Below are 19,966 nucleotides of genomic sequence, written 5' to 3'. Positions count from 1 at the left end.
TTTGCTTCTCTCCACAGACATCAGAAGAAGGGAATGTGACATCTAAATCTATGATTGCAAGAATAGAGATGGTGTCAGAAGAGTCGTCTGTAACAGGTAAAAGAGTAAAGAGCGAGAAAAGAAACTGCAGAAAGTTGTCCTATAAACTAGTCCACCAAAATGTGTAATTCTGATGCCCTAAGGCTCAAAAAACAAATGCAAAAATTGCATGCAAAGATAAAATGTGAGGGGTTTCACCCAAGGTAAGTGCAAGACAAGTAGTACTTAACAAATTTCAGCCATCCCCAGGGTCATTGGAACTCTTCAGGTGGCAAGTACACCTGCCTGGGTATATGGAAATAGACTTTAAACCCCACTGGACCTACAGCACATGCAGTGGTTTTAAGAATAGATCTACCAGCAATCTGAGTGGGTGAAGTACAGGACAGATGGGCCCACATTGCAGGGTAGCAGCAATAGTTAAGAAAAAAAGGAATTCTTGGCAATATATACTATTCTTTCATTAATTATGTTAATTATTACAACTTAATTCTTATAACGTAAAATGAAAGGTAGAAAGAAAAATAAAGAAATAAAAACACACCACTGTCATGCACTAGACATTAATGAAGACAACGGACATCAGTGACAACCAAGGAAAATGCAAAATTTACCTGAGATGTTACAGCTGTCTCATTAACAAAGGTTTTTTAATCCCCACTTAGAACCTCTAACTTCCTCCATCCTCATTCCCTTCTGTTCAACCTCAGCGTTCTACTGTTGTGCTGTCGGCAACAGTAGACACCACACACAGCATTCCAGCTCCTCCACTGTCTTGTGCTTAAATCACTTCCCACCATTCGTTCCAAGCCTCTCCCACTGATGCTTTGCCTCCAGTCCCAGTGCAGTCAACACAAAACACTAAACACCACACCGGGAACTTGTTACCAGGGCTGAGCAAAGAACAGCACCTCTGTTCTGCAAAATGTCTGGGGGCTCTGTCACGTCAGGGGGTCTCGTGAGGCCAAACTGAGCCCTTTCCAACCAGTCTGCAAAACAGGAGGGTGACAAAGGAATTCACAGACTCTGAAGTATTCTGGCAATGAGAGCACTGCCATGGGATACATGGGGAATGGCTCCAATCTTCATTCTGCCTCAAGTTTATCATCCCAGACAATGCAGTCAGGAATTTGAGGGATCTCCCAGGCTAGTTCCACACTCTGGGATGTACTAATTTTCCCGTGGGGAAGAAACAACAACAAAGTCTTTTATCTGTGAAATGATCTAATTGCACCTCAGTCAATTTCTGTAACTTAGCTCAGACATATTTCTGCTAAACCTTCGTAGCTTCTTACAGCAGCATCTTGTTAAAATTCCCTTATTAAGTTTCCTTTTATCTCAAGAACCTCATTCTGCCTGGGCTGAAGAGAAAATGGCAAAATCAGTATATTCTAGCACTTCAATGAGTTGAGTCATCTGCAGAACAAGAAATGACTATGTTCTAGTAAATGGCATTCACAATTAATACACTATTGACACAGCTGCTGTAAAATATTTATTGGCATCAATAGCTATTATGAAATCAGCTTTATAGATGTTACAGTAAAAAGAACTGTATTTCATAAAGCCTTGAATAATTACTAGTCCCTTGTCAAAAAGAGGGAGATATGTATTTACAACAAATAGCCCAACAGAAGAATATGACAAGCCAAAAACATCCACTTACAGACAACATAATTTAAGACAGGCAGAGTGTTAATTAGAAGACAACTCTCCCCAGGAGTTACTCAGGTCAGGGTGAACTTTCTCATTGAATCAGACAGCGTTATAGGTGCCATGCAGATTATTTAACCTGTATCCCAAAAGCAAAAGAGGACTTGTCTAGTTTTCACTGAAATTATGTTTCTAACTTGTAAATTATACACTACAAGGACAAAACCAATGTTAGATACTGTAATGTGTGTAAATTTTGCTGTGACCTGAGATAGGTCATTCAGTGATGAGATGATTCAGTGTTAAGAATAATGAGCAATCATACACTCCAAACCCAGGCAGCTATAAAATGCCAGCCTTTTCTCTTTCCTTTTATTATTTCCTCTCATCTGATTTAAAACATAGTACCTTTTCATACTGCTTTGTACTATTTTCATCCAATTCCAAATCACATGCAACCACAAAGTATATATGATACATTGGGCACATAATGGGGTTGTAAGAGCACTTGTCACGCCTTTAATTACCAGAAGGTTATTTCATGTTCCTTTTTACGCTGAATACAGTGAAAAGGCAGAACATCAGACAGCTTCTTTTATAACTTTGTGTGTGGTTTTACTACAATTTCAACCATTCCAGTTAGTACAAACTGTACGGAGATGATCAGCTTTCTTTCCTTATTGCGTATCAACAAATGGCTGGACATACAAACCTCTACTTTGTGCACACAGACATAGTAGATGTGCACAGAGGTTACTAACAAGTCACAGATACTCCAGAGTTAGGGTTGCATCCAAATAATCTGAAAATAAGGCATACATTCCTGTTTTTCTCCAAAAGAGGAGAGCTTTAGCAATGAAATTTCCGACCAGCTTAGAATACAGGTCTCTTGAAATTTCCTACATACTCCTGTTTGCTTTTGCTCCATAAATACTTAATAAGTGGCCTTTAAATTGAACTCTGGCTGATTAGTTTTGTGGTGGTTTGGATTTTTATTTTTTTTTAATATGCTTTGGCAATTCTCCTTGCCTCACTATAAAGATGCAATACTGAAAAGTTTCTGAGGTAGCAGAATAACAGTCTGGAACTTCTTACTCAAATAACTTGTGCAGATTTAGTTAGGGTGTCTGTGCTGCTTTAAGATGAAATCTGGGACCTAACAAATTCCATTCAAACTGGGCTACCAGGTGGAGATGGTCTGGTGGATATTAGTAGTCTTTAATACCATCTAGCTCCAAGAATTTGAAAAACACAATTCAGTTTGCAAAATCACTTCCTAAAGCTGTGACCTGGGTGTGCCCTAGTAGACCCTATTCCTTTAAAGCCCCAGCCTATTATCTTCAATCATTCCAAGTTCCCCAAAAAGCAGTTCTTAAGTTCACTGGCCTATTGACAAAAACAGAACAATCCTATAACTGAGGAGCAAGCCCGCTGCTCTCTTTCCATTTCTGGGTAACCTCACTAATATTTCCAAATATTTCACACTTTCTTCACTGAAATATATTTATTTTTTAATTCCACAATCGACAAATATATTGTGTTATTTCTGCTAGGATGATGGCAGAGTTAAAAACACTTCTTGTAAATAAAGATAACTGGAAAGCAGCAAAAAGGATTCATGCAAAAAGAAGAAGAAAGAAGAAATACCTTCATGATGTGAAAGGATAGGCCATTTTTAACAGGGGAATGGAAAATTCATTCCACTGGTGGCACATAGAGTTATAGCCTTATTATCATTATTTCCTTTCATTTTATGTCTTCACGTAAGTGGGAGCCAGAACTGTGAGGTTGATGTGCCCAGTCCTTCTCCTCCAGTGAGCTCCTGAAAGATGCCCAAAAGGCTTTTTGTTCTCCAAAAAGCCAGGTTTTATTGGAATATAAACCAGGATTCTTAAGGTTTTGATCAGAGGAGTCTCAAAGTGGTATAATTCAGACATATCTGAGTTCATGGGTTCAGAATGATCCAGTCACTTCCGTCACTGTTTTTTATGGATGAACTCTCATGAAACAGGCACTGATCAGTGCCAGTCGAGACCTAATCCAGTCATGCCACAACTATACCTCAGATTTAAAAGGCAGATTTCCTAGCTACCCCTTGTACTCCCTTCTCAGAAAATGTCTTGGGCTCTTCACATTGACATTTGAACCAGCCGTATTTCATCAGTTAGGACTTTTTTTACCTCTGCTGATTTATCAAGTATTTCACTTATAAATTATGTAAAATACATTCAACTATTGGAATACTTAGTAATCTCAATTTGAAAATCCATGTCCTGAAGTTTACCTTTTGATTTTAAGGTTTTACTGGGCAGTAGAGTTTTATTCTTCATTAAGTGCAGAAAGATGAAGTAGAGTAAGTACTCTTAAAGCATTAACTTTAAGACTAAAACCAAGAAGGGAGGAAAGCCCCTCCTGCCCAATGATTCAAAAAGGGTGCAAGTCTGTTCATTGCTTAGAAGAAGTTAGGTTCTGGAGGAGAAGCCCTTTGAAGAAAAAGGTGGAAAACATCAATACTCTAAATGGACACCCCTGTGCTCAGTCACTAGAGCTCTAAAGTACCAATCTTTTAGGCTTCCACTGAGATAAACCCATTTATTATTTCTGCCCTGGGAGTCACATGGTTTATTAGCTCTTAAAAATACAAAAGAACATTGCAGCTGAGTTTTCACAAGCAGCTGGCTAGGATGTCAACATCTTTCCAGTCTCAAGGCACCTGTTGTTGGGGGGGTTTTTTCCTAAATTTTAAATAATTTTTATGACCTTGGTTGTTCCTAAAAATACTCACATAAACCTTTTCTCCACTATCTGTTTGTGATCTAAATAAAAATTTGGGGGTAAAGAAAAAAGGGCGAAATAAAACGTAATAGGAAAGGAACAAAATGGTCCCCAAGGGTACAAATTTATACCTTGGGTATATATTTCTCACTTGCCTCTTTTGCAACGTCCATGTGGGGAATATTTGCTTCTTTTTAATACTTCAGCACAAGTTTTTCAAGGTCATCTGAAGGCTTTTCAAACATATTTAACAAAAATTATGCCTTTGAGAACAGGGCAGGTGGAACTAACTTAATTTCTTATAACTATTTAAAAATAATCTGTAGCAGAATCAAACCATTAAAAATGTTAAGGACAAATTTTTCAATAGATCTACCTGAAAAGGGTAGTAAAGAAGGCCATATATAAACATATAAGCCCCTTTTCCTACAAAGGAAGATGTACTTGGTGTTATTGTCACAGAAACTCATGAAAGCAAAGCTCTAGATGAATAAACACACCTAATGCTGAGGATGATTATTATACAAGAATATTGCTGTATAATTACTGCTTATACCTATTTCTGTTACATTAATAATGTTATATACATACAACAATGCAAAATTATCTCACTGTGCTTATCAGTAAGACATACTGCCATCATTAGAAAATATTCCATAAGACTTCCAGTGAGCTTTTCATCCTTACCTTTTTCATATTTTTTATCTTTCTTAAGCTCTTAATATACTTGTGTTTAATTTTACTAGTTACTCTGTTTTGCTTTATTCTAGTGACTTCCATCTGATTGCAGGGAAACTCCAATCACTTTTTCAAAAAATTACTGCCCCCCTATCCAGGAGTTTGATTGCAAATCATGGCATGGTGTCATGACACAGCGGTGTTAGAGTCATAACCAGTCAGTTTGACTCTGAAACAGTGAATAATCAAGCTAGACAAACAGACTGCATAAAGGAGAAGAAAGGTATACACTGAAATTACAGTTCTTCTTGTACAACCCTTAACTCTCAAGCCTCTGCTGCATATTAGCAGCTAGCTAGTTAATTCAAACTCTTCTTGATTACAGTTTAATTATAGGATTATAAATGTGATGTCATTTAGCATTTTGACAGTCAAATTAACCAAATCTATTACTTAACATATCAGCTTACACTGGTAAAGTTGCATGCATAAAAGACAAATTATACTTATCCCAAGCATTCCTTGTAGAACCTGTTTCGTGTCTGGCATTTCACGACAAGGCACTGAGAACAGATTTCGAGACTTCTCCAGGGCTCCCAGTTCTTCTTGAGCAGTAGGGGTAAGATTTTTGTCTTTTCAGGGGAAACATGTTCACAATTAATCCTGCCCATTTTTAAACTTGGTGAGGGTTTCAACAACAGGTCATTGTGGTACAGGCTGTGGTGTCACTAACAAAAATGGGGATGTATGAGAGGGAGGGAAGGGGCTATCCATAATCCAGAAATTAGATTGCTGGTCTCTCACACAAGTGAAGGTCTCCCAGTACTCAGAAAATATCTCTAATTCCAAAGATTGGTGAAAAAATAGAGCATAAAGTTCAGAGCTGGGACTGTGAATCCTCAGCCATCAGGAATTGCCAAAAAAAGGTGGCAAGAGGGCCCTGCTGGGAGGAGGGTGTTGCTATTCTGACCTTTATACATTTTATAGTGGTTTCATGCTGATAGTATGGCTTCTATTTATTAGTTGTTGCGCCCAGTCAACAATGTTTGAAGTTTGCTACCAAAAGCAGAGTGGATTTCAGGTGCAGTTGCACAAATAAACAAGAACCTACAACTTAGGAGGACAAAATGAAGACAGACCTTGTAAAGATGCAGGAAATGAGGAACAATTCAGCTGAAGGCCTTGTCTTGTTAGGTCCACTTCTTCAGCTTTAATCTGTGGTAGTAATGAGGAGAAAGTTGAGAAGCGGAGTGAGAATGTGTTGCATGTCATGAAAATGTGTGGCTTATTATAATTATTTCTCAGGGTTTGTTTTGTTTTTAACTGCATCTTAACAGGCTTTGGGGTGGACTTTCTTCCCTGCCAATTCATTTCTTTCTATCTTGAAAACTGTTGTTTAGGGAATGCTACATTAGCCTTATTTTTCATTGGCCATTGCTCAAAATGCCTTCCTCAATCTCTTAATGCTCTTTAATTTAACCAGCTAGGCCATGATGAAAAAGTACCTTGGGCTGATAATGCGCTATCAATAAGTCTGTACAGTTCAATTTCAATCCCCTATTAAATCTCTTTTGTAGTTCTAGCACTATTACTTCCCCTCTGTACACACTTTAACAAACACTATTTTAGCTGTAGTATGTACAGTTTTTTCCTTTATTTTGCCTCATCCAAAGGCCAGATCCTCAGGCAATGTCAACTGGCCTATCTCCATTTGCTTTCTGCCTTCAAACACAGAACCTGGCCAAAACGTATTTTTCTGATTTCACCAGATCATGTGTCATGTTCTATTCATTTTATAGTAGCAATAAATATTTCTCTGTTAAAACATCTGAAGTGATTTTCTATTACTTGACTGATTTTTATTCCGCGTATGGTTCTGACCAGCAGAAATGGAATGAGTGCATCATCGGTGATTATACTGGACACATTAATCTCTTTCAGGGAATAGCATTTAGGTATTTCTAGTGTAAAGTAGAAACACATGAGTTCTTATGCTCCAAATGAAAACGCTGACACCCTATCTCTGAGCCCTTCCTGTCATTAGGATCAGTGCTGTTCCCAGCTAGAAATGGAAGGGAAGGGAATTTGGTTTATGTTCTTTGAGTCAGAAGCTCCAAAAGCTCTCTGCAATGCTCAGAAGCCTCAAGAAACAGGATTCAGGACTCAACGGTGTGATGTTGGTTTTACGCATAGATTTCACACAATACTTACAATATCACAGTTAAAATCCTGATGAACCTGAACGCAGGTCTTTTTAAAGAATATGTCAATAGCCTTTCCCCTTTCTGCTACCGAGAACAAACTCTGTAGTGTTATTCATAAATCAGTCTCAGGCACAGTAGCAACTGCTTTAAAGAATATGGGGGTATCACAAGCCTCTTTCTCCAGATTCTTCCCTTCCATTTCTCTCCACATAACAATAGCCAGAACTTTTGTCAAATATGTTCTGTTCCTTGTCATCTAAGGCAGAAAGTCTGAAGCCCATAATTTAAAACAACGTAGGTGAAGAACCACCCGTTTGGGGAGCACTAAATTGACCATGTCGGAATAAGTCATGGGATCCAAATGGACACATTGCTTTCAATGCTCTAGAATTACAGAGATAGGGTCACACAGAAAATGAAAGCATCAGAAAGCATGGAAGGCTATAATTTAAGAAGGAAAGTGTATATTGTCTGATGATCTGAACATGAAAAGTCCAAATATCCTTTCCTCTATTCATGCTTCATGACATGGAACATACCTCCTAATCTTCAGCTGTTTCTGACCAGGATGCGCAGACATGTAGCACTACGAAAGCTTGAGTAGTGGTTTACAAACGGGCAAAACACAAGTCTGTCGACCGGCGCTGACGGACACACAGGACACTGCAGATGAATTACAAATGCCCTTTATATCAGCAAAACTTCAAAACTGCCATGGGTTTAGGGTATATTACAAATTTAATTGCAATTATTCACACCCAACTGGAATTAGTTGTTTCACTTTTTTTACTGCAGCTCACTTACCCTCTTTTAATGCCACCACACATGGCTTGGCAAGGACTACTTTTATTGCAAGTTCATCATATAATTTCTGGAAAGCAATCATTTTGGCATAGCAATATATGAGACTGCACCATATGGCACTTGCATGTAAAAGGGGATATAACTCCTTCCTTTTATCTTCAAAAAGTTTTATATATGTTATAGCATTGCTATATATTAAATGTATGTATTGCATGAAATATATAAAATTGTACATCTTTTGTCACGTCTCCAGAGACTAAAAAATTCCCAAGTCTTTAAGTCTTGATTCGCATTACTGCCACGTCTGACAGTGCTAAAAGTGAGCTAAAATTCTGAGATCTTAAATTTAAATTTCCTTCCAAACTAAAACTTTTAAATCGGTGAGTTTCATTTCACTTAAAAAGATAGAACCATAAACAAGCAAGGTGCATTAGGCAGATCCCCATCTTTCAAGAATCACCACACAACTTAATCAACAAACTGGAAGGCATCATTCAACAGAAACAGAAAAATAAATTAAATTTTTAATGGACTAAAAATTGCTTAGTTTTAGCATGTGCTTTTATAAATATGAATCATTAAATAAAAATGGTTCTGTGTAATCTGGCAGTGCTGGCACTTTCAAACTTCTACCAAAAATCCTAAGTATAGGAAACTGTGGATGATAGAGATACAATCTTAAGCTTGACATAGAAAACACATGAGAAGATTTCTCTCAAGACTATGGAAAGAGGTAGTAATATGGAATATACTCTTCTAACTACTTCGACAGAAAAGTGTTCACTAAAATAGCTGCAGAAGTTTCTAGGGTAAAAACCACGGTAAAATCAGGAAATCAGAGACTACTTTATTTAAGCAGATACATTAGAACACTGATCAGGGATAAAAAGGAGGGAGGCCAATTGCATTAAAATTGAGAGAGGCAAAACAGCAGAATAACTGCTAAGGAAGTTCTGTATTTCTAGGTCTAGTTCAAGCTGTTTTCATTCCATACTTGTCCTGGTTTTGGCTGGGATAGAGTTAATTGTCTTCCTAGTAGCTGGTATAGTGCTATGTTTTGGATTTAGTATGAGAAGAATATTGTTAACACACTGATGTTTTCAGTAGTGTTTAGACAAAGGTAAGGATTTTTCAGCTTCTTGTGTCCAGCCGGCAAGAAGGCTGGAGGGGCACAAGTTGGGAGGGGACACAGCCAAGACAGCTGACCCCAACTGGCCAAAGGGGTATTCCAGACCATGTAACGTCATGCCCAGTATATAAACTGGGGGTAGCTGGCCGGGACCGGATTGCTGCTTGGGGACTAACTGGCCATTGGTCGGTGAGTAGTGAGCAATTGCACAGAGCATCACTTGTTTTGTATATTCCAATTATTTTAATTTTTTTTCCTTTCTGTCCTACTAAACTCTCTTTATCTCAACCCATGAGTTTTCCTTTTTTTCCCATTCTCTCCCCCATCCCACTGGGGAGGGGCGGGTAAGCAAGAGGCTGCGTGGTACTTGCTCACTGGCTAGGGTTAAAGCAAGAGCAAGAAAAAACCTGGGGTAGTACCAAAAAGCAAGCCAGCTACAATAAATTGAGCAGAAAGCAATGAAGACACAAGTTTCGGTGATTATGTTCATCATACCAGAAAAATTCCTCAAGGCATACACAGGGAAATGGCAGCACAAAGGAATGGGACTCTGAAGAAAGCACTCATTGATTAACCGCACCTATTCAACGAACAGCTTGGCAAGGAGTAAGCTTCACTCATTTCAGCAAATCTTAAGATTTAGTGGAATGTAGTCCAAGAGAGACCAGAAGATCCTCAGCTACACAGACCCAGCATCTTGCAGTGTAAGTCCTTCACCTTGCTGTTACTGACTGCTCCATGCCAATTTCTGGTATACAAATGCTGGAAAAAGAAAACCCTGTAGAGGATTTTCTACATATGGAGGCTGGTTTCGGGGGCACCTCTCCCATCAATCTCCCAAGGCAATGGAAAACACATATTTTATTTCAAGGAACAGTGCCATGAATTTTTTGAGAAGTTTCCTCTCTCGTGCCTTGCCATACTGATTGTAGGGCCTGTGATGGAGAGAGGCGTAAAGATACTGAAATCTGTGTTTCAGGGAAGAATCATCAACTTTTTTCTCCTTTCCCCATTCTAGAGGTAGCTGGTAATGCTCCCCTACAACAATGCTCCTTTTAGAGTACATAAATGGCTCATTTCCCTCCTCTCTTTCAAGTCTCAGGCGTGAGTTATATTCCCAGCTTCCCACTGGATTTGTGGCATAGCCCTACACACGTCACTCACTGACTCGGGCACAAACAGGCCTCTGAAAAACAGCAGTAAAGGTACTATAAGGATACTACATATACTATGCATGAAGTCCTCTGAGACTGATGGATGACAAATATTACTTAAGAACTAAATATTATACTGAGCAATTTCCTCTTCAAATCGAGTGTTTGATATCCTTAATTAAGTGCATTTCCAGATTATGGTTTGAAGCTTCTTTTCACTACTCGTTCAGTGGCACATCCCCTAGCTAATCAATAGACTTGTCAGAATTGGCTTTATTTTTCGGAAGTAGACAAGACTAGTAATATTTCTGTCATTGCCTCAGAGGAAAACAAAAGAACAAAAAATAAACACAGGCACCATTTCTATTTACTGACAGTAGGGCATTAGCTAGGAACAGAACTGAACTCAAAGCACTCGAGACAAGGCACCACCAAGCCCCGTAATGAGTCCATCCTTTAATGCGCCGGCTGCTTTAGCTTCTTTCAGACTACTCCCTTAAAGGCTTTTTAATCCATAGTTTGAAAGCTCAAGGCACCTGCACTCAACAAACTTGTGCATGAAAGTCGCCCACATCCCATTATTATTTCATCCCCTGATGGTCAGGAAATTCATGTAGCTTGCTTCTAATGTGATCTCCTTTTAGATTTTTTCTTTTAATATTCTCTGAACTTCTGCTGACTCACTGCGTTTACTTAGAGGAGATGGCAAGCAGAGCTTCTTTATCATTAGAGTCCTTTGATCCTGCTGTCTTGCCTGTCTCTCCCTCGTTCGTTTGGTACCTCCTGTAAGTGCCCTTTGATCTCACGCCACTCTTGCCTCCCTCATTCATTCTTGCAGTATGAAAGAAACGGCCTATTCCAAATTTACAGGTGGACCTCGCCTTTGGAAATAACCGGTGCATTTACTGTAACTTTCAATGGTTTGATGTTTGTTTTGTCTCCACAAGCTTTAGTTTTTCACTGGCAAGTTGCATAACTTCTCATATTTTCTTTCACCTGTAACGTTATTTCTTCTGTGAGGGCAGGTTTAATCTTCCTTTGTATATTCTCTGATCTTTGACATGCATTTTTCTTACATATGCTGCCCTGCACTGAGATAGCTCTGGAAAGATTGCTAACACTTCTTTGTACCCTCTACATTAATTCTCATTTATCAGAAGGCAGTTGGAGCATTCCTTTATTGCTGTTCAGCAAAATCAACCAAACCTAAAACAACCCTTAAAAAATCTAAAAGAAACCTGAAGGACCCAAAAGAAGCATGTCTCTTAAAGTCAAGATTTCAGCTGTTTGGAGAGTTTGGTTTGGAAGCTGGCATCTCTCAGCTGGATCAGAGGTGCTGAATATGCACATCACACCAAATACCAGCAGAGGAACATGCAGGAGTGACAGACATCTGAGTTAACCAACTATTTTCACTTTGAGTGGAGAACATGCATCATCCTCTTGAAATGCTACTACTGAATTTAATATTATTTACTAAATAATTCTCAGTTCACTACTGGGAGGCTACCAGTGGCAACGAAGTTCCTGATTTCATTTTATTGTATTTACAGAGAGAGCAGAGCAGACAGGGCAGCTCTTTCTGAAGGAACCCCTGAAGCGTAGCTGTGACTCCCGCACGCGTACCTGCTGCCTTAAGCCTCTCCCCACAGAGCCTCACAACTCCCCAAGTCAGTGATCCCACGGAAACCGGTCACGGAAACCAGTAACTGCAGGGGGAAAATGAGGAAGGACCGAGGATTTACTGCGATTTTCACACATGAACTGCAGCACCGTAAAAACAGAGACAGCTGCACCGCCTGGAGCCTGCTGCAAGACAGATATCTGATGGCAAGAGGTGTCAGCACTGCAACCTCTTGCTCCCACAGCTCTTGGAGATGAAGTCCTTCCCACGCTGCTTCCCCTTGGATGAAGTACCTTTTCCTTCCCATGTTTCTTACAGAATTTTATATGTCATAACCTGCATTGTAATACCCTACAACCAGAGTAACTGACTTGCTAAAATCTTGATAAATCAACGCAAACTAACTGGCTGCAAACACCCCAGCAGTTGAGAGCTCAGCTCTCCCTCCCAGCAATAAATCATGTCCCAGTAACATCCCCCAGTTCCCACGAGGGTTGTGGTGGACAGTCCTACAAAGGAGGCCACTGATCTTCACAAATTATGCTCAGACTGTTTCCCTGTAGCTGTTCTTTGGTGCATCTGCCAGTTCCAAGGGGACCAAGTAACTTCTAATGTGCACCAGCCAGCATTGGTTGACTCTGGTCATTTGCTGCCTGTTTTTCCTACACTGAGCACTAGGCTCTGGCCTTAGAAACATCAGAAATAAGTGTCCCATGGATCCAAACCAGAAGAGGCATTCAGAGTACAGAAAGTCCTACATCTCTCCCTGGCAAAACACGGACACACACTATTCATCCCACTGATTTTAAGATGTTGCCCTTTGCTTTTAGACGTTTTATACAGACAGCTCAAGCTCCACTTCCAAATCTCAGTCTCTTTGGGCACTTGCCTGTTTCTTCTGAATTAATTTTCACCTGTTTTCCTTCAGTATGTGTAGGTGCTTAGCGAAGGTTGGTAGAAAAGCCTGGGGTACTCCTGAGCTCAGGAAATACCCAAATGCTACCCTGACCCAAGTAGAGACAAGGTGGTTTCTTTTTCGGTTGGGAGTTGGGGGTGTGGTTTGTTTTTTTAAACAATGCATTGTGTGCTAAATGGGACCTGCAATTCAAGCCTTTTCAAAAGCAAGCCTCTCCCTTCCCCCACCACTCTACACTTTTTTTTTTTAATTTCAAACAGCTGAATTTGTTTGTCCATTTTATAGCCTTTTGCAGCCTTTTAAGTCAGCTGAAAGTGTTAAATTCTAATTTTTCAATGCCAGTAAGCATGAAATTTCCAATTGAGTCATTCAAAAGTCCTTTTTAAACAGCAATCTGAGGAGATGGCTTTCAAACTTTTGCGTGCCACATACTTACTGTAATGTCTGACAGAGAAAAATGTGTGTTAGCAACACTGCTTAATCCACATTGAAAAAAGAAAATTGAAGCCATACTTCTAGCAAGATTAGTTAGTGATCAATAGCGACAGGTAGCTATAAACACAGTAATGGAGATCCTCTCATATTCTCTCTCATCTTCTGGTGCAGCCCTCCCATAACTACATTTCAGGAAAATGAATTTGTTCCAACTCCCACTCTGGGCAAGTTACCACAAAAACAACATGAGACAGAAAAAAAGCCAAAGAAATTTCACATAAAGAGAAATATCAACAGCTGCAATGCTAGACAAAAACAACCTAACCCATCTGTAAAGAAAAAGGGGGGAAAAAAGACGGGGGAGGGGGGGTGGAGTGTGTGAAGTCCATGGAATAAAAGAAGCTGCTCCTGATGGAGTCTGTTGGAAATGAGTAATGTAGATAACAGGTCTCAAGAGATAGGAAGACCAGTGAGAGGAGATAGGAGAAAGTTTATGTACAGGCTGCAAAGCACTTTTTCTGGCAAATGCCCACAGGTCTGGCCATTAAGAGTCAAGATTCTGTTTTTTCCTGACCCTGTTTCTCACTTAGTAATGCCGTGTTCCCAAAAGCATTCCCAAGAAAAGCAGAATCACAATTTCCACCTTAAAATTTCACAATTCTTGACTTCTTAAATAAACCTTTCCTGTATAAGAGGTCAAATTTCGAGCTGTTCTGTGCAAAGACAAACACAGAATAACTCGGACATTTCCTAACTGACAGCAGACCAAGTGAGAGACTGCAAGTCCTGCAACTGCTGGGTCAGGTCTGCTCAGCAGGGCTTGCGGATTCTGTCTCTCTTGTAGTCCTGGAGGACCCTGACAGGAATGCAGCAGCTTGGAGCAGTTTCTTGTCCAGAGCCAGAAGCCTGGTAGCTTCCTACTGTCTAAACACAACTTATGGGTTCACTTGAACTAGTAAAGTTGCTTGAAAGTTTTTGTTCTCGCACTGGGATGTTTCGATGGAAATTTTAGCTTTAGCCAAGGGATGCCGCAGAGTATTTCACCATCCCACTTCAGCTGCCCAGCTCGGGACCTGCTCTTTCTCAGCTCACTGTACAGCTGATGGAGAGAGATGAGTTTTCCAAACAGGAATTTCAGACCACTTGCATTTAGCTCCTGCTCTCACTTGCTCTCTGTAGCAGGGTCCTTTCCCTGACTGCACAGTCTGTGTGCCTAAAACAAGAAAGTAAGACTATTGTCTACTCCTTTATAATTCAAAGGAGCGTCCCTCAGTAGATCATGCCTCAAAGCTTGCAGGGAGCGATGTCCCATTTAAGCGTAACTGGTGTGCTAGCTGGGCGTAGTGGCACCGTGCCTGTGCCTGGACACAACGTCATCGCTACACAGGGCACCCTCCCAGTGGGGCCAGTCAACTAATAAGTTTTTACACAGCTCCTCTGCTTGTGAATGCATTATCAGGAGACTTGCCTGTCCCATATTCTTAAACTATAATGGGCAGATTTCTTATTCAGTGTATTAGACTAATGATCGTGATTCCATTTAGTGTTAGTAAGGATGTCAGTTCTACTTCAGTGAAAGTCTCATTAATTCAGGCTAATTTATATAGGACTTAAAATGTTTTTAAGTAGTTTCCTGCAATGAGAGTGATTCCTAAGCTTCCTAGAGTGATTATATGTTCATTATCACTTTGTGAATGCTTTGGCATGTACAAAGACCCTGTTCCTTCAAGAAACAACACTTGAAGGTATGAATTTTAATTGCAGGAATATTAAGCACTTAACACAGAGATAACTGCAGAATCAGGACCACAGCACAAATATCAGCTGTTTCTTTGAGGGGAAATTCAGAGCTGCTGCTCTGAGCACTCTTGGGCATAACTTAAAATACAAAAAAGCACATCAGAAAGCAAACTGGCATTTACAGTTAACATTGTTCCCCAGTAAAGGAGCATAACTGTAAGTTTATAGAAAGAAAATAAACATAAGCAAATAACAAATCTGCATGCCTTAAATGAGCTACAAAACATTAAATCAGAATGTACTAATTAAAGGAAAACTTTATTAGCCATTATTTTATGGTCAGAATATAAGGGTAATAGCGTAACAATGAACATAAATAATGTAGCTTATATGTGTAAACTGTATATGTATGAGTCTTGCTAGAACTGACAAAGCAGCACCATCAACTCAAGACAAATTAGATTTCCACACTCAGTTTAGAACAGATAAGGCCCAATTCCATCTTTCTTAAAAGATTTCCTAAAAATTATGATTTAAATTCAGACGCGTATGGTCAGACAGAAGTAACATCAGTCTCTGAAGTATTTACTTTTGCATAAAAAGGACCACGATGCCTAATGCCACCTTGAAATCTTAGACATCTAAGAAAACTACAAACTTTCTCCTCTGTGGCATTGCACCCAGAATAGGTTGAGCCTGTCCTTTATGCCCCAGAACTCCAGAAGAAAGTTGAATGTCTACCAGACAACCCCTGTAATCGAAACCTTCATTCTATATAGCAAATGCTGTACCCACTTGAAGTCTATCAGTCAAGACTTCTTCTGCTTTTTTCTGGTTGCTGGGCATCCAGAAAAATACAGAATAAATTATGCATACGCAATGGAAATTCTACCCTACAGGTAAGCAAATTTGGTTTACTCTCTCAGTGATTTTTCTTCTGGATTTGTCCTACTTTTCAGCCTTTAAAATCTGATAACCTACAAGAGAGGTGCCATGCTGCTACAACATTTCACTAACAACAAAAGTTCTGGCTTTAGTCCTTGACAAAGACACTTCCTTTATTCACAGTTCCTAATCCACTTTTAAGGAGATGTTACCACACAGGAAATTCTTTGCTACAGTTAAACAGCCCAGAGCTGCACTACTTTTGCTTTGCAATCTCCATTTCAACCTGTATCGTGAGTTTCCATGGAGATTTGCAAAGGGAGAACTATCCCTGCTATGTCAAATCTGGAGATCACAAACATTTTCTTTCCAATATTTAAGGAAACAAACCCAGAAGGAATATCTTGCCCTTAAGGTCCATACCTTGATCCACAGTTCCAGCCTCCTGTCTGATCTTGGAAAAAGTTAACATCTTTGAGCTTCAGTTTCCTGTAAATTAGTTATAACAGTTCTTCCCTTCTGCCACACTTTGCCTGTCTTGTATACTTCAAAGGTATGATCTTCAGGACAAAGAGTCTCTTACTAAAATTTTGCACATCACTTAAAGAAGAAAAAAAAAGAAAAAAAGAAGATACATTCTTAGTCTGAGCATTCTGTAAAGGAAGTACACGCTGTTGTTCACACCATTTAATGCCAGGGTGACAGTTTTCTACAAGCCTGATAAAAACTCCCTCTCCCAAGTTTCAAGATACTCGTCCATTTCTTTCACCAGGTGCAACTAGTGCTTAGAAATACCAGGGATTAGACCTCGGCATCTGAGCTGATATGTATCAAGTTCAGAGCAGAACTAGCTTAATTATGGTGATATGTCTGCATGTTTAATCAGATACTGCTAAATAAACGATTAAAACAATTAACTGCATTTTGTAAGACACTGAATACACACACAGCAACACTAAATTGCTTGCAAACATTGCAGGTGATTTGTTTTCTTATTATAATACTTTGGGGAAAGCTGTATACAGTGACAATAAACTGATCTAAGATTTTTGTCTAACAACACATGGAAACTTTAAATAGCGGGGACAGAAGCTAAGGAAAGGGAAGCATCTAAAGAAAAATGATGTGGCAACATTCTAGTTTCCAAAGGAATGTAACTCCTCCTTCTGCCTTAAATTCTTTCTAGACCTTTGTCAACATCTTACATTTTGCACCCATATAAAAGAGAAAACTGTTTTCTTCAAGCCTGAAATACAATTTTTGTAATGTTGAGTATCAGCACATTTTTAGCATTTGATTTTTTTTTTACGTAACTTCATCGAAGTAGGACTCAGTAAATTGAGCCTAAAGAGCAGTGCAAGATGAAATGCTGCAGAAAACTCATATTCTGTTTTTCCCCTAACATTGCATTATATATATTAAAGATGAATTGGAAGAAAATAGTCATTTTATTTCCCATGCTTAGCCTTGATGGGTAATATTCCTCATGATGTTTTAAATTTAAAATAATGGAGACCAGGGGTGGAAGGGCAGTTAAAAAAGTAGGCTTCACAATTTTATAATATTCTAACTGAATTTACCAGCCTTTCATGGTATGTATGTACAAGTTTGAAATTCACCAGTCAAAAATTACAAATCCATCTATTCCCCTTCCTCTTTAAAACAAAAGATTTTCTCTAGAAATAAGGATAATTTCCTTTCTTTCCTGTTATCTCCTTGCCTGTATCTGTCTTCCCTTTCAACCTCATTAGCATATTTTCTTACTGTTACGTTCTCAACATGTAGGGCTGACAGCAAAAATCCTGCAAAGGAAACATCGGAGGAGTTTTGGAGGACACAAAGCAATAGGAATCCTTTGAGCACTATTTTTCACAAAGGTTCACTAATAAACTGATCACTGCAGGGCTCTGCAGCTTCCGAAAGGAAAGATAGATGAGAATGGTAAAACAGTTCAGTGTATATTTTAAACTGTAGCACAGTACATTTCTTTTGGCTTTTAAATCCCTCATTTCCCCAAGGACAAACTACGCACATCTGAAGTAATGATGCCCAGATGGCTCTATGGATATGGCTTAGCAGTCAAGCTTTTTCCTGGTGTAAACTGGCAGTTTCACTGATCTCTTATATATGTTGTTAAAAACTCACAAGCTATTTCATCTACAGGACAGCACACCAACTTCAGTAGGTCCAACAGTCTGCTTAAGAACCAGTTTTATGGCAATAATATTTACCGTTTTGATTCTGAAATTTGCTTTCCAGAAATTTGCAGTATTTATTCAAAATACATTGCTTTGCAACCATTCATGCCATTAAGAGCTTGCTAGTGAAAGAAAATCTCCAAGGGGTGTGAACACTGCCAAAGCAAATGTGCTTACTAAGTCAAATAAATATTTGCAGATTTCTTTTCAGCACTCACCAAGCTTTAGTGTCAACATATTTGCAATCACTGCAATTAGCAGCAAGTGAGGCTTCAAGACTGTGATGTAGGGAAACATCCTTAAAGAAGGAGGGGACCTTACTTGACTTGCTAAAATGATTAGGAAAGAGACTGAAAGTGAACAAGCAGCACATGGTGTTTCCAAAGAGTTATACAAGTTTAGCAGAAAGAGCTGCTCCATTAGTTCAGTTAATAGAACATTCTGTTACTCCCAACTTCTTCTGTTGCTGTGCAGAAGAAAAGAGGAATATATTATTTTCCTTTAAATAGAATCAAAGCCTAGCAAAAGAAAAATATATAAAATAATTACATTATTATGAGACTGGATTTGTTGCCAGAATTGCTAGGACTCTGTCTTTATTTTAGACACAGTTGCACTATCAATTTAATGCCGTAATCAGTATATATATTCAAACATAGGTCACCTTATATGAAAAATGGACACTTCCTGACTTTCAGAGTAAGGAAAGGGATTTAGTATTTATTTCACCTGTAACCGTCATTAAAAGTCTACAGGCAAATGAAATTCATGTGTTTATTTGGTCACCATATAATTCAAAGATGAAGATACCTCCTCTTTTCTTTGTATCAGTGTCTGAGCCTGTAGCAGCCAAAATATATCTAGCTCTCTTAATGACATAATAAAAAGGAAGGAGAGAAGGACAGGGGGGGAAAGTGGAAAAGGAAGAGTAAATGAAAAATTCATTCATTGCAATAAAGCTTAAAAAGGCAAACCTCTCCTTGAATTAAGAAGCAACATATTAAACCAAGTAATAATTTCATTTTCTCATAGGAAAAACATAATTATTCACACAGTGCAAACTACTGGAATCACTGAAGTTGCTGTGCCTCCTGTGATTTAAAGCTAAATAGCTCATGAGTTTTCAAATGAAAGAAGGGCTTTTTTCTCCTTTGAAAACAGAATCTTGAGCATCTAGCAAGACAGTGAATGGGTAGAGCACATCAGGCTGAGATTATCTTCCGTCTTATTTTCCTATTATCAATTTGCTCAAAGGAAAATTGCAATGGAAAGGTCATCACACTGGAGAAAGTAGCTCAGGGTTTTCAACCCCAACAAAACACACAAGTTTGCCATTTACTGTTAAAATCTAGAGGACTTTAACAGTAATCCTTCTGAAAGAGCTAGTTCTAATCTTGCTGCCATTATAGCTGCTGATTTTCTCCCTTTTTATTGTTCTTTGATTTCCATTCTGATTATTTAATGAAAGGATGATAAATTCTTGACCTTCATCTCACAGGCTGTCACATCTGGCATTTGATAATGTTCTGTGATAGGACACTGTGCCTGTGGGGTCTCCGTGTATTGTATATTAACCTTCTAAACTGAACCCATTCGAAGAATGTGAATTATGCAAGTTCTCTTGCTGTACTTTACCTTTTGAAAATTTGCCACTGATGAAATTTCTGAGGCTAATCAAGAGCCAGAAGCTTTCTTTTTCACATGTAGAGCATTTTGAATGTTTTCTGATATG

This window comes from Buteo buteo, chromosome 12 (genome assembly GCF_964188355.1).
Source record: "Buteo buteo chromosome 12, bButBut1.hap1.1, whole genome shotgun sequence".
In the NCBI taxonomy this organism is placed as follows: Eukaryota; Metazoa; Chordata; class Aves; order Accipitriformes; family Accipitridae; genus Buteo; species Buteo buteo.
This window is presented reverse-complemented; position numbering follows the sequence as displayed.